At 38.0% G+C, this 16,144-nt stretch overlaps 1 protein-coding gene across 2 annotated transcripts in view; it reads right to left on the bottom strand.

Moving 5' to 3' along the window:
* MYPT-75D (Myosin phosphatase targeting subunit 75D) overlaps window positions 1-16,144 on the bottom strand; it is a 58,356-nt gene that overhangs the window by 37,036 nt on the left and 5,176 nt on the right. Inside the window, exon 1 of one of the 2 annotated variants that reach the window (XM_083143567.1) lies at window positions 7,720-7,777. The exons of the other annotated variant lie outside the window; for it this stretch is intronic. The gene's annotated coding sequence lies outside the window, so the exon portion shown is untranslated. Of the gene's footprint in view, window positions 1-7,719; window positions 7,778-16,144 lie in introns of those variants that run through there. 2 annotated transcript variants of the gene reach the window in all.

Genomic DNA, 16,144 nt, shown 5'->3' with positions numbered 1-16,144 from the left:
ATTGGGTTGCGATGTTTGTCTTGCCCTTGAACAACTTGCATGATGAACAATAAACGGCACCAGTGCTGCACGAATATACCAAATAATTCCGCAAAATTGATTCGCCATTTACAAGTTTACGATAAAAACACTATTATTTAAAAATCTTGTCTTACCTGCTATGAGTCTTTGCGATTTAGAAAAATCGTTTTCAGCATTCTGATTAATTCCACGTCTTAGAAGAATGTCAATTGTAGACTCATTCAGACACCACTCGGCAGGATCGTCACTAACGAAATTTGCACTCTCACCGTCACAATCAGGAACTCCTACGAACTGAGGGTGAACTTTCTTCCTCCACTAAACCCACAATATTTTCGACATTTTGCGTTTCACAGAGTTCACTCGATGTAGCCGCTTCCAATTCAATTTTTGAACTGCTTTCGGAAATCACTTGTTTCTTTCGCCTAAGAAACGTGTCCACTGTACCAAGCTTTTTCTGTAAGGTTGCTTCTCTTTCACGCTTTTCGTTTGCAAGTTTACGATAAGCCGCCCCACTTAACTTTGTTCGCTTCATGCTGCCTGCTGCATAAAAAAAAAAACACCAAATCGCAAACGCACTAAAGTGAGAATCATAGAACTTAAGACCTTCTGTAAACAAAAGCACGTGTACCCTAACAGTGTTGCAAACTTATGGAAAAAAATAATCCACATAGCCTACAAGGTGTAAAAACATTCCATTTGTCAACAGATGCGGAATAAGCAGTGTATCACTGAGTGATGACCTGTTGTTGAAAGTTATTGAATGTATGTTAAAAAAAAATAAAGTTAAAAAAAATGTACATCTTGCCTGGTGGCCGATTTTCAGACTCATTACCGAAGTTCCCTGTCTCGAATCCTGGCATGGGTGTTATTTGTGAGTATCCCTTCATCAATTTCATCTGACGATCACTCATTCTCATCGTCGGGATTAGCCAAAAGTGGAAGAAAAGCAACGGTAAATTAAAAAAAATACAAAATGTACATCTTATCCCCCAGAGGTAAGACGATTCCGTACCAAAGGATTAATTTTCTCTCATATTTTACTAAAAAAAAAAACTTTCTAGAAGAATGTGACGCATGAGATAAATTACGTTTTGAAACCGGGGTTTCTTCATTAAATTTATTTGATGTTGGAAAGTGTTATGATTTATTATTATAGATAATGAAAGTAAGCTAATACATATGATTTGATTGACTAAATTAATAATTATGCAGCAAAGACACCAAGGGAAACTAAAACGGCAACTTAGAGAAGCATAAAAGTGGGGAAAGAAGACTGTAGAATACAGAAATATTTTGAGGCAGTCTCATTTTATTGTGTGGCCGCGGTGGCTCAGTCGGTGTCGACCTCCGTGGCGGAGTGGTTAGCACAGCGCGCTACAACGCCAGGGGTTCCGGGTTCGATTCCCGGCCGGTTCAAATCCGGTAACTTTTCTAACGTTGGAAGCGGCTCCGGTGCCCACCCAGCGTCGAATAACATGGGTACCTGGGGGGGGGGGTAAAGGCGGTCAGGGGCGTGATGCTTATCACATCTCCCCACTCACGACCGGATGAAGAAAGTGTGGGGCGTTACCCCCACACCCCCTATACGCCTTCATGGCGTGGTGCTAAGCACAGGGGAGCACTTTACCTTTGTTTTTTATCACATTTTATTGTACGCTACATATAAAATAAAATGCATATTTGGGGGTGAATTTTTAAATATTGTCACATTTTTCTTCTCTCTTGTTGTGAGGTGTTCATTTTAAATCAACCTCCCTTACCCTACGGCCTGCCCTCCTTCACCCGCAAAAGTATTCCGGAGTATGAGGATGTCACCATCCTGATGGTGAACACCTCTGTATTATAGATCAACTCCTGCGTCCCACCCCCTTCCCCATCCCCGGAGGATCGTCACTGACAATGTGAAATCACACTATCATATGCCGACAATCGACATACCACTTCCGTTTCTGTACTTGACTTAGTGAGAAGTATTGCGGTTGGCAACAGCCTAATAACGGATTTCTTCCGCATCATGTAGTCCGTCCTATGAAAGTACGCTAATGGAAGAAAAACGTGTAAATTACATTGGATTATACATTTTAAAATATATTTCCATTAAAGGTTTCTGTTTATAATAATAATACGTGATTATTGTATAAATTACAATCGATCACGTGAACAGCAAGAAAATAGCGCCAGTTTCGAACATGGCGACTTCCATGCGTGCAGGAAGGTCTCCCGTGTTTTCAGAGTAGTCTTTCGGAAATACAGCCGTTTGAAAAGTGGCAAGAAGCAGATTGTTCTTAACGTTTATGTGACGTTGTGTCGGTGTTATCCTGAGCAAGCAGTGAAGTTGGTGTCCAAGTGTAATTGTGTCTGCGTCTTTGTGTTTTCGGTGTGGTGAAAGAAAGGAAAACGGCCGGTCAAGTTGTGAGTCCCGCGAAAAAAACACGTTGTTGCTCGTATAAACAAGTACACCGATTTTGAGATAAGCGCAATACAATGCGAGGTGCTTTCGTATTCTTTCAATCAAAGAGCCGTCCTGTCCACTGTGGAGAAGATGTTGATAGTGATGATTGATGACGATCTCCCCAATTTTAGCAGTCGACGTTATATCGCCTCTTGTGCCACGATGAGTTCCTTTTCGGCAAGCAAATTTAACAGACCGTACTCTGCCAGGATGATGTCTAGCGCCGAAAATGCCTCAAGTTCAAAAAGGAAGTACTGAATCAAGGTAAGAAAATACATTACTTGCATGAGACGTGCGTAAATAATGTGCTGATTATCGTCTTCTTGTTTTGTAGTGTACAAGAAACCGAGAGAAAGATAAACTATCTCTTTTTATTCCCCGGCTTATCTTTGTTTAGCTTCTGCTAAAACTGGCGATATATTTGTTTCACAAAGGAGAAAACAATACTCCACATGTCAACAATGTTGGGCAATAATTTGGTGGAAATAAAACCAAAAGGCTTGAATTACTGAAACGAATCTCTCTCTCTCTCTCTTGTATAACTTTGGCGCTGTCATACTGAGAGAGGAGGGGTGGAAGGGGGATCTGTTAACCCAGTGTCAGATAAATTGAACTTTTGGCGTAGAAAAATATGTTCATTCTTGAACAAGAACACGTATTTAAACACTTGTAGAAAATTTATTATACTTCAATGTGTAGATTATCAGTTAAAATAAGAATACGTTTTTCCATGTTACCTAAAATTAAAGGTTGCGAGTGAGCAGCATATGATGGCCGCACCATTCACGAACAGCTGGCGCGGAGTGATACGTTACTCGAAGTGAGACGGTTGTTTACAGAAGGTCGGAAGGTTCGTGATTCTTACTTTAGCAACAAACTGAATGCACCAGCCAGAGAATACAGTAAGACAAAAACTAGTTGCGGTCCACGCGAAAGCTGCACTCACTCACTCACTTATCAGCAGTGTTTATGTGTTTATTTTTTTTAAGACTGGCATTGTTACAGATGCGAGTTTCAAACAATCAGTCTTCTTTCCTGCCTGGCTATTAACAAAAGCTTAGTGGAAGATCGAGGGGTATGTATTTACAAAAACAAACCAACAAAGGCTGGGCGACTTGCATTGTATTGTAAGCGATAAAAGCCACAGCAAGTGTTAAAAACAAATTTATTGGCGCCTGAAGAAGGCAGAGCAGACGAAACATTTCTTGATAACACATAAATCCGATACATCAATGTTTCTTTCGTATGAAGCGAAAGTGTTGCAAACCGTTGATTTGAAACATTGGTTTCATAGGTCTAAATTGTCACTGTGTACGTAAGACACTTTTTATTATTCTTGATATTCTGGAAAAAAGATTTGCCGCCCCCAAGAGTTGCCGCCCCTAGGCACGTGCCTAGTGGGCCTATTTGGTAATCCGCCACTGCAGATGATGTCTTGTGGTCCTGAAAATATTCGTGATGTTTTAAAATCATCCACATTCAACACTTTTATCCAGTTCTTAAGACTGGTTAAAACTTAGGTTAATTTCGGCTATTACAGGACATAAATGAATGAGAAATCACCTATGCCCAGGTCGGCGCTCGAATCTTTGACGAAGCAAATTAATATTTGTTAATCAAGTTGGTATTATAAGCAGGAAAGTGATATCATGCAGAATACACCACTTTGAAAAGGTGAAAATCGTCATACTCTTATAAATGAACTCTCTTATTATTCGATATTTAATTAACTTCAGTTGTGGGGCCCGGGTGGGTGGAGGTGAAGTGTCTGACATGGGGAGTCCCCCTGCCCCTCTGGCGTCGTCACTGCTTCCAACCCTCTAATAACTTCGCTGCTGATAGCCTCACCTTCGAAATGGAAGCTTGTGTGTCGGCGAATAATACAAAGAACTTGTGTTCACTGTCCCTCTTTCATTCAAAGTCTGCCGTTTTCCTTTTCAGCTTTACCTGCAAAACTTCCTGTCAGCAAGCAAACCAAATTACAAAATTTTTATTGCCCCTCCCTTGCATCAACCTTCATTCCTACTTTAGGCCTGGATTTATGGCACGTACCCGCTACTGCAGATCAGCCTCGCCCCTATGTTTGGTGTTTGCCCCCTGAAGCAACGGTGTCCATTGTTCAAAGCGAAACCTCTGTCAGTGGGGAACGGCGAAAAATAGTCTCGGAATACACCCTGGCCGTAAACAGGCTCCCGCCACCCTGACATTGCTGTCAGCTTTCCTCTGAAGTTCGATAAAACTACATTGTGAAATGTGTTTAATAACGAGTGAAAATGTAGACAGTAGATACTACATGTATTTTGCTCATAAACTTGAAGGCTAAATTTACAGAATAAAAAGAACAGCTACGACATTCCTTCATCTGATTTACAGAAAGGCTAATCGGGACTGGGCCCACAGTTTAAAGTGGGGTTCAAATCACAATGTGCCTTCACCGGGTATCGAACCTGGGACCCCTTGATTACAAGGCGACGATGCTACCACTGTACCATCGGCGAGTCCCCTCATAGAACAAAGTTTCCTTCTACGACGATTATACAGAACTTAGTGCACTTCCTTCATTTGAAATCTATTCTATATCAGCCTCAGTATTTCGTTATTACAATCCAAGGAATAGTATTCTCCTTAAATAAGAAATAAAGAAATAAAAAAAACATTGGAAATAATCTTCAAACTGACGTAAAAAAATCGAATCCAACCACCTGCAGAATGCCTGAGGGAAACAACAAGAATTTTCTCAACAAAGACATATCCGAAATTTCCATAACATTCTAATAATTTTGCAACCCGTGCAAATAATCATGCGGTAAAATCTTGTCGTGGTTCCCTGTAAACACTAAAATCACCAAATTACTTCTTTCCATATTTCCCGTATTTTCCCCTCCTCTTTAGCTCTCAGCTGTTCGGAGTGGGATAATGCAAGATTATTTGTCCCTAATTATCTCCTTCTCTTAGTCTTGCTTATAGCTTTTACTCCTTAATAACTTTCCCGACAACTCCTTATCAATTTGTACTGCCATGTTTCCTACAATGCTTTTCCTACTTCCTAATAACAATCACCTCTGTACACCCTTTGATGTAAAAAATAAATAATAAAAATAAACCATATCCGTCGGTCCGATTATCTTTCCAACCTATAGAGCTGAAACTATTTTTACAAGATAAACCTCGGACGCAGACATTCCACGATCTTTTGGCCCCTCCTTCCACCTTCTCTACCTGCCCTTTTACTTGATGTTATTCAGAATTGTATTAGTATCTGGAGTACTATCGTAACATAAAGTTATTAACCTGGAATAATTTTTTTAAAAAAATGGGGAGTAACGCTGTGTTTCGAAAGAGTATAGGAAATAAGTTTAGGTATTCAGTCATGCCTCTCTCTAGAATAGTCTTCTTATTTTGACTTAACACACGCTTATCAACGTTTCTAATTGAAAAACTTTATTCCAAGCAAACAAGTATTTGCAACTGATTAAAAATTTTGCTTTTATTTTTCCAGACATTCGAGACGAGACGAGACTTTTCAAAAGCCGTCCCGTCCCGTCTCGAAAACGAGACGAGAAAGGCATTCCGTCTCGTCCCGTCTCGGATTTCAAAAGGCTTGTCCCGTCCCGTGAGCAACACTAGTGCAAAGTATATTAGAAAGAGTATGTTCAAAGCAGAATAATTGTTAATTTGCCCTTCAACTTGTAAAAATTTGAATTTCAAGTTAGTAATGCCTTCATCCCAAACCGCTGAACTTCAGTTTCAGCTGAAAGGGACTGCGACGTGACATGAGAACAAATGAAGTAAAACGTGACGTTGAGATTAAGTTGCTGAGGTGAAGAGAAGTTGGTTAGTATTGTGTGATGCGTGGGAATAAGCCGCGGCTTGCACCTGGTGCAAACAAACAAGGCGAAGCGAAAAGTAGGCTAAAATCTTCGAAAACAAGTTTTCTCTGTTTGAAAGCAATGCTTTAGTGGGACGAATCTTGTCTGGTGCATTCAGCTGCAGTAAAAATGATGACACAGATGCATCAGTGTTGCCAGATTTTTCTCAGGCAACTAAAACTACCAGAATGCTTAATTCGTAGATAATGTAACAAAGGAAAAGAAACTTTGGGGTTGTGCAATTACAGAGGTAAATTCCGTGCTACCTTGATGTAAAACCATAACATTGAGGGTATCTCAAACCAAATCGCAAGGTACACAGTTGTTTATTGAAATATCTGTTGGCCGGCCCCTGTGGCGGAGTGGTTAGCAGATCGGGCTATGACGCCAGGAGTCCCAGGTTCGAATCCTGGCCAATTTCATCATATCATCACTCATCCCCATCTTCGCAAATTAGCCAAAAGTGGCACAAAAAGCGAAGTAAAATAAAGCAAATCAATCAATTATCTGTTGAATGTTAGGTCAGCCTACCCGGCTACCCCAGTAATTATTGATAATCACGGCATGGACAGATTAAAGGGAGGCGATCGCCCCCCCACCCCCTAAGCAGCGACGGCGCCAGGATTAATCGTCTAGGGGTGCGGAATAAAATTTATGGGTGTGATGTTGAAACGTCAAATACCAATCAACTTTTAGTACGCTTCTGCGAAACTATGCAATTTTGTTATTTGATTTTTGCTATTTAACGTCGCATTTCTTCCACATTTGACTAATCGCGACGATGAGGGTCAGTGATGATATGAGGGGAATGATGAAGGGACACTCTCAAAGAACACCCATGCTAACACTTGGTACGAATCAACATGAATTCACTATTTTCTATTCAGGACGAAGAAAATTAACGAGGCAGCCTTATACATATTTGCTTAAGGAGTTCAATCAAACGTAAAACTTTGTACGTGTCTATATTATTCATTGATGATAAACTGCTAATTTTGACAGAAGTTTAAGGTTGATAGTTAATTCATCATTTCCTAATCTCTGTAATAATAACCACCTTACCGCCTGAAGAAACAACAAATACATGATAATCTTTGATAAGTGGTACGAAATCTCTAACGATTGTCAGCGGACTTATTCATTTATGCTTTTCTTTAAAGTTATAAATCCAAACAGACACCGCTTCAATTTAGCGGGGACATAACACAAGAAGAAATTATGGAAAAGTTGAAACAAGTTTTCAGAAGGTTCTGGCTCCATATCCACAAAACTGTAAAACAATTTTTGACTGACGGAACTTCAATGGAATATTGATAAAACTTCAGCGCAATTCCTAGTCAAGCATTGTTCGTACACTATCGCTGACTGACCCACCTGTGTGTATCTGCCTTTCCGACTGAAGGAAGACCCTGGGAAGACCACAAGCGCCATTTCGTGGGAGGAACTCTCACGCCTAATAAGCAGACTTGCCGTTACATTGATGGCTACAACGGGAAACAAGGCTAGCCAACATGAGAAATGTTTCCTTTCAGTTTTTTTCGCATAAACAATTTCGCTCCACGCCCATTCTTCAAGCAGTCACGACTGAAGAGACACGGCATGTATGAATGAGCTTCATATGACCCATATAATGACTATTGCGGTTGTTAATGGCTACTTTTCCCTGCTTGTTAAGATTTCAGCTGGAGTGAAAGAGTGCAAGAGGTTTTGGGTAGACTTGCGATCGATAAAATCTTTTCAACTGTGGGGCATTGAAGCAAGAATGTCTGGATTCACGGCTTCTTGTTTGCTTAATATTGGACTCTTGGCTAGCGTGTTCTTACCGTTAAATTAAAACATGAATAATGGTCAATTTTCGAGCTACGACACGAATCCCGGCTGTAATTTAATCAGGTTCATTCGGATATATTCTCTCGAGCTAAAGATAATATTCCCGTTTTTTCGATTTCACCTAGACAGTCGCCAGAGGACTGAAAAGAGGTTATGGGACATTTATTGTTAGGGGGATATCATATTCTTTTCATGTATTGTCTCATTTATTCAATACTCATCAACGCCGCGATTAACTTACGCAGACAGAAAAATGCCTGAACATCCACAAACTTTCAAAACGTGCGGAGAGATAATTTCAAGACGAACGAAATGTTCTCGTTTCGACCCTGGTGTTCTGATGGAAAACGACATTTTTACAGACACCCCAAGGTTATTATAAATATAGAGGCTGGGTAGATGGATTTTTTCTTCGTGATGACGTAACGACGGTAGAAGGTGAATTCATTCATGAAACGAATTCCGAATATATGCACTAAAGTGTAAATCACCAACCCTGAGACCTTCTGTAAACAAACGGTCTCACCGATTCGATGTATCACTCCGCGTCAGCTGATTCATGACCAGAGCTAGGAATTTTAGGTGCTGCACCTTAAATTTTTTTGTGTGAAAATGGGTAAAAAAGTGACTCATCCCCAAAATAAGCACGTATTGAACTTTACTCATGGTGTTTCGGTTGCACCTTTTTCACAATCTCGGAACCTTTTCCACCTTTTTCACAATCTCAGAACCTTTTGCACCTTTTTGCATCTTTATCATTTTTTAAAATACAACTCCCATCCACATTCGAGGCACAGCTTCCTGGCACGCGATTCTTGTTTACCGCACAACAATGAATCGGCTTTCTTCAGTTCTTGGACGTTAATGTAGTAAGCACGCAGACTTTAAACAGTGCCAACAATGACGCGTTACAATTGCTATAAGTTGTGCTCTTTTTGTCCTATGCTGTATTGTTTACGAATTGTTGTAGGAAAGCTGTTTTGGTTTAGTTTCCTTCTCCCGTCTCAGTGAGCAAGGTAACTGCAGTCTGTGATCGACTGATCGATGCATCGGATTTGCTTCTTCACCATGCCAAAACATAAAGTAAATGTTGGGAAACTGCAGGACATTGTTAAACAGTTTAGCGGTGACGGCATTCAGAGTGATGGATCTGAGGTGTGATGTGTGTGATATTTCTATTGCTGTTGATGACAAGCACCAACGCACTCAGGTTGTGCAGCATCTACAAAGTGGGAAGAACGTAAGGAATAAAGAACTACGAGATGGTAAAGATGGGAAGCGACAGAAATTCATTGGTGAGGCACTTGCATCTTCGAGTTCCAGAAATAAAAATGAATTTTTCAGTGAGACAGCAAGAACTTTTATAGTGTGTGGAATACCTCTTTCGAAACTTAACAATCCTGTCATGAAATCATATTTGCAAAAATATACTGGGAAGTCAGTTCCAGATGAGACCACCTTAAGGAAATCTTACCTTCAACCTCTTTATGAAGCTAAAATCTCGCAGATCAGGCAAGTAGTAGCTGACCATCCAGTCTATTTCATACTAGATGTAACCACAGATAGGCAAAACAGGTGCGTTTTGAACATTTTAGTAGCACCTCTCAATGGACATCAAGTGAAAACCATGGTTTTAAAAACTTATTTTCTTGGCAAAACAGATAATGTAAGTGTAATGCAAAATTTCAATGATGCATGTTTTGTATTGTGGCCGGAGGGCGTAAAATATGATAGAGTGTGGTTAGTTCTTACAGACCAAGCATCTTACATGTTAGCTACATTTTCTAATCTGAAGAATATGTATCCTAACTTAAAACATGTGACCTGCATTTTTCATGCTTTGCATCGAGTTTGTGAAGCTCTTAAAGATGAATATACATATGTGAACGAATTTGTTTCTAACATTAAGAAAATACTGAAAAAGGCTCCTTCTAGAATACAGAAGTACGTAGAATTACGAAACTTCCACTACCACCCTCTCCCATCCTCACTAGATGGGGTACATGGTTAAAAGCTGCAGTGTTTATTTGCAATCATTTCCATACAATATCGAACTTTTTAGATGCTTTGCCTAGTGATTCCTCAGCTGTAGGAATAGCCAAAAAACTTGCACTTAAAAAGGAATTGCAAGATGAACTCTATATTGTACATGGCTTCTCTTTCCTTACTACTGCAATCACAAAACTGGAGGAGCGGTGTCCTGGAAAGGAAGCACATTAGGCTGTTTTGATGGATGTGCAACGAGAGCTTCAAGGGGTTGAGAAAGAGAAGTTAGAACAAAGTTTAGCCAGAAACCCTGATGTTCAAGAAGTCACAACCAACAAGGACGTGGATTACCGGTTGAAAACAAAATATGCACCACTTGTGTCTCTTGACGTTGAACGTTATTTTTCAACTTACAAGTATCTGCTTAGTGACAGCAGATGTAGCCTCACTCATAAGAACATAGAAATTTTGAATGTAATCTATTTTAACAGTTTTCTAGATGACTAATTCTAAGCAAGTAAGAAGAAGCATGTTTTCCTTTATGTCGCTTTCTAATGTATCAGAGAATTTTCTTTGCTTAGTTATATTAAAATTTATAAACCAGAGAATACTCTATGTGTTTATCCAGACAAGTTGAATCATATATGTATGCACTGCTCACAATAAATTTTACATCTGAAAATTATCACCTATTTTAGCACCTTTTTTGTACAAATATTGGCACCTTTTTTGCACCTTTATTGGCAAATTTTTGCACCTAAAATTCCTAGCTCTATTCATGACCGCAATCATCTGCTGTTACACTCATAGTTCGCCGCACCTATTCATTTTATATAAGAGCCTCTGAATGTGAGAACCCGCTCTCAAAACATCAGACGAATAGCCAGCCGCATACATTGTTACTCTCCCGGTCATTCTCTCTTTCATAACCCTTAAAACTGCAGACACTGACACACCACTGAACTGGGATACCAACTTAACCACTTCATTTACTGGTTTCTCAGGATACCACTGACAGAACGTTACATAAATATTGAGTAAAAAAAAGGTAAAAAAGGTAAAGTGTTCCCCTGTGCTTAGCACCACGCCATGAAGGCGTATAGGGGGTGTGGGGGTAACGCCCCACACTTTCTTGATCCGGTCGTGAGTGGAGGTGATGTGATCAGCATCACGCCCCTGACCGCCTTTACCCCCCAGGGTTTCCCCCAGGTACCCATGTTATTCGACGCTGGGTTGGAGCCGGGGCCGCTTCCATCGTTATAAAAGTTCCCGGATTTGAACCGGCCGGGGATCGAACCCGGGACCTTGAGCATGGTAGTCAGACGCGTTACCGACTGAGCCACCGCGGCCACCACATAAATATTGAGTAGAATCTGTTTCTCACCCCTTTTCCTTGCTGGTGTTTTAAAAACAAGCTCGGAGAACACGGAGACCTTCCCGCACGCATAGAACTCGGCATGTTATTTTTCTAAGGATAAGTCAGGCAATATTACTAAGTTGCACTACTTCCTTGCTGTTCACATAATTCTTTTTAGAAAATAACCAATGTTATAAAATATCATTATGTACACAAATCTCTAAGCTCATTGAAAGTTACAATGCATATTACTACAAAATGTTCACACTTATCTTGCCTTGCCATGTCACCAAGTTATTTTACGAAGTGCACTATATTTGGCGGAACAAAAATCGTTATTAGGATGCTTGTCAAAGTTTCCAACCGCAATAAATTTACGAACTTTCTTTGTCTTGTTTTGATCATCATCATCAATATATTTATTGGACTTACAGCATTACATATGGCTGTTTATGCCCATTATATATTTTATTTACATAAGATACAATTTACATAAAATCTACAAACAAATTTCAAATACACTCCTATCTATATCATCCTTAGAAATATACATTACCATGTTATATCATTTTGTCTAAAAAAATGCAAGTAAAATATATTCAATTCACATGCAAGAAAGATTCTTCTTCTTCTTCTTTTTTTTTGTCCCTGTCAGCATTATCTTGTCGACTTTGGACATCGTTATTGTTTTTTTTTATATTTCTTTTAATGTTTTCTTCTAAAGTTGGCAGTTAGTCTCACAAATTAATCGGAATCACAAATATATAACAATTATTATAAATAATTCACTTTTTTGTCCATTTTGCTGTTTCTTAAAAATCACTTTATATTTCAAGTCTACATTTTCGAGAATATGCATACAGCATCCATATTAATGAAGGGGATAAATCTGTTAAAATGGATGATAGTGATATTGGAAATGGAATTTTTAAACGTTGAAAACCTTTGTAGAGTATGATTTGTTGATCTGAATAGATTGGACATTCTAGAATTAAATGTTGAGCATCAGGATTATTATTGCCACATTTACAATTTTCTTGAGTTTTAATTTTTATTTTTGCTAAATGTGCTGGTGTACGTACGTGTCCTGTTCTTAATCTATTAATAAAAACTATGACTTGCCGTGGGAGTGTGTATGAATTGAACCAAGGGACTTTAGATTTAAATTCTGCAATCCATCTATATGTGTTGCTCTCAAACTTAAATTGATCTTTGCACCATTCATTCCATTGTTCCATAAGTTTGATTTTTACTCGTGGTAATAAATCAGTATACATTAACCTATTGAAACTTATGAGTTGTAAATCTCTGGCCTGTTTAGCGTATATGTCCACTCTATCATTTCCTACATTAATATCATGTGCTTTGACATAACTGAATTGTATGTCAATGTTTCTTTTGCAAGCAAGTTGAATTTGTTGAATAATTAAAATAATAAGATATGATTGGTGACATAATTTGGGATAGGATGTAGATAATGCTTGAAGAACACTCAGCGAATCTGTAAGGAGAAGAATTTTTTTAAAGTCTTCCGCTATTCCATATTGTAAGGCTTTGTATAGGGCGTAACTTTCCGCAGTAAAAATAGATGAATCTATAGGTAATCTAAATTGTTGATAAATGTTTTTCTCTGGGATGTAATAGGCACATCCTACACTATTGTTATTCTTAGAACCATCGGTGTAAATCATTACATGCATTGGCCATTTTTCTCTGTACAATGCATGTAAACCTAGATCTCTGAAGTGGATTGAACATTGAGTATATAATGGAATATCTAGTTGATAGATCAAAGGATGTAAGAGAGTGAAAGTATTAGATCGAAGTTCTGGAAATAAGTAATAACAGTATACAAGGAAATATGAGGTGGTATGAGGATTTATTACATCGGCTTCAGCCCATTGTTTTTGTATTTCAAACAATTTATTAAATGGATGAGGATGATTTTCCCTTGATTTAAGGAGGAATTTTATTGTTAATTGAATACGCCTGTGACTCAAAGAAGTCTCTTTACTCTCCATATAAACACTTACATTGGGGCTTGATTGCATAAGACCTAGACAAATTCTCAATGCTTTTCTTTGTAATATATCTATTTTGTCGAGTAGATTGGATTTTGCTCCCCCGTAGCTGAAAGCTGCATAGTCGAAAAATGAGCGAAAGCAATTTCTATAAAAGAGAAGTAAAATTTTTGGGTGGCCTCCCCATTTTGTTGTTGTCATGCTACGAATTATGTTTAAAAACTTTTGACCTTTGTTTAATAAATATAAAATGTGTGTATTCCATGTAAAACGTCTATCAAAATGTACACCTAAATATTTGTGAGAATCTGTCACTGGGATGTCAGAAATTTGTAAAATATTATTGGGATAACTATCTGTGCGTTTGTTATTAAAGCAAATGATTTTGGATTTATTTTCACTAAGGGTTAATCCTGCATTATGAAACCATTCTCTAATGGTGTTAATTAATCTCTGTGTTTTAATTATACCTTGGGTTGCATCATCTGTAGTACAGTAAAAACAGAAATCATCTGCGTATTGTACTAACTGGAACGGATAAAGAGGTTAGGAGTGAATTTCATTTGTGTAAATATTAAATAATAAAGGACTCAAAGGTGCACCTTGAGGAATTTCTATGCTAGTGAAACGAGGGTCACTAATTGTTTCTGAGAACCATCCATATATCTTTCTATTGGAATATAGGTTCCATATGATTAACGATAATTGAGGATGAATGAAAAGATTTTCTAATTTGTTACAAAGCATATGTAAATTGATAGAATCATATGCTTTTTCCACATCTATAAAAAGACTATAACAGTGTGAACGACTAATTTTGCTATTTTGAATTGCAGTGCTTAGGATAGCTATTGCATCTTGACTGCCATAATTGATTCTAAAGCCAAGTTGAGTAGGATAAAAGAAACGTTGACGTTCTAGTGTCCAGGTAATTCTGAGGTATATCGTTCGTTCGAATATTTTTTTCGAAAACTGAAATTAACATTATGGGTCTGTAAGATGTAGCACAATGTGGTGATTTATTTGCTTTTAAAACTGGGAGAACTATATAATCTTTCCACTCCCTCGGTACTATACCAGTACGGAATATGTTATTGTAAAAAGATACAAGAATATCTAAACCTGCTTTAGGTAGATATTTTATGGCTTGGTATGGTATTCCATCTAAACCTGGTGCAGTGGGTTTAATATTATTAATTATGTTTTTTAATTCCTCTGTAGAAATGGGAGGGAATTCAAGTGAAAAGTTAGAAATATTTTCCTCTATTTTTTTATATGGAAGGTGTACTGATGGTGGAGCCAAAAGCATTAAAAATTGGTCTTGCCAACTATTATCTATAGGTTTTCTACGAGGTGGACATGGTTTACGTAAGGAATTAAATTTATGCCACACATTTCGGGATGATTCCTGCATGTCTATTGAATTGCAATATTTAATCCACGCTTCACGTTTTGCTTGTAGAAATATTTTTTTTCCTTGTGCTATTGATTTTTTCCATAATATTCGATTTTCAAGGGTAGGATATGAAGCAAAATGATTCTCACTCCTTTTTCGGTTGGCTTTTGCTGTCTCGCACTCCGAAGTCCACCAATGAATTTTTGGAAAAATTAGTCGTGAAAAATTTACTCTTTTTCGTGAACTGAGAATGTCTAAAACTTCTGTGATATATTGGAGTAGTGTATAATATGAAACCGATTGAGAGGAATTTATTTGTTCTTTAAGTATGTAAGAATCTATTAAAATTGTATATGATTCCCATGATATATTATTAATTTTCCAGCGATTTATGGGAAATATGATATGTTGAATTGGTTGTGAGGATATAAAGTGTGAATGAATATAAATGGGATAATGATCACTACCATACATTTCTTCCGCTGTGGTCCACTGAAATTTTGGTAATAATGATTCTGATATTATAGTGAGGTCTATTGATGAGGGATTATTTCCGTTGCGTGGGACGTGGGTGGGCAATCCATCATTTAGAACAATAAATGAGTTGTTTTCTATCCAGTCGGCAATGCTGGACCCAAGTCTGTCTGATGATTGTGAGCCCCAAATGTTATGATGACCATTAAAATCTCCAACAATGATGTATGGGCTAGGGGTATTTTTTGTCAATGCTTCTAAATCTGACGGTTTTATATTCTGAGAATTGTAATTTGATGGGATATAAATATTGATTATTGTTATTTTTTCCCCCTCTATGAAGATTTGGATAGCACGTGCTTCTACTTTATAATCGCGGAAGAGTTTATGGTGTTTGGATATCTGAATTTCCTGATATGATATTGATTCGTGGACATATATGCTAATACCTCGTTCATTTTCAGAATAGGGTGGGCCTAAACAATTATAATGAACAATTTTGTATGTTTCGTACTGTCTACCCTTAGTTTCCTGTAAGCAAAGAATTAAAGGATGGCATTCCGTTATTAATTTTCGTGTAGAAAAGCTAATAATATTCCATTGAATGAGAAACATCTTCTGCTATGTGTATCCTACTTGTTCTGTTTGAAAGTAAGGTTTTGTAACACATTTAATAGATTTATGGATAGTTCATTGATATGTTGTAAAAGCTGTTTTTGTTGATGTAACTCTTTG

This window comes from Lepisma saccharinum, chromosome 22, assembly GCF_977018435.1.
Source record: "Lepisma saccharinum chromosome 22, izLepSacc3.1, whole genome shotgun sequence".
Taxonomy (NCBI): domain Eukaryota; kingdom Metazoa; phylum Arthropoda; class Insecta; order Zygentoma; family Lepismatidae; genus Lepisma; species Lepisma saccharinum.
Note: the sequence above shows the minus strand (reverse complement) of the source record. Positions and strands in the feature narration are given on the sequence as shown.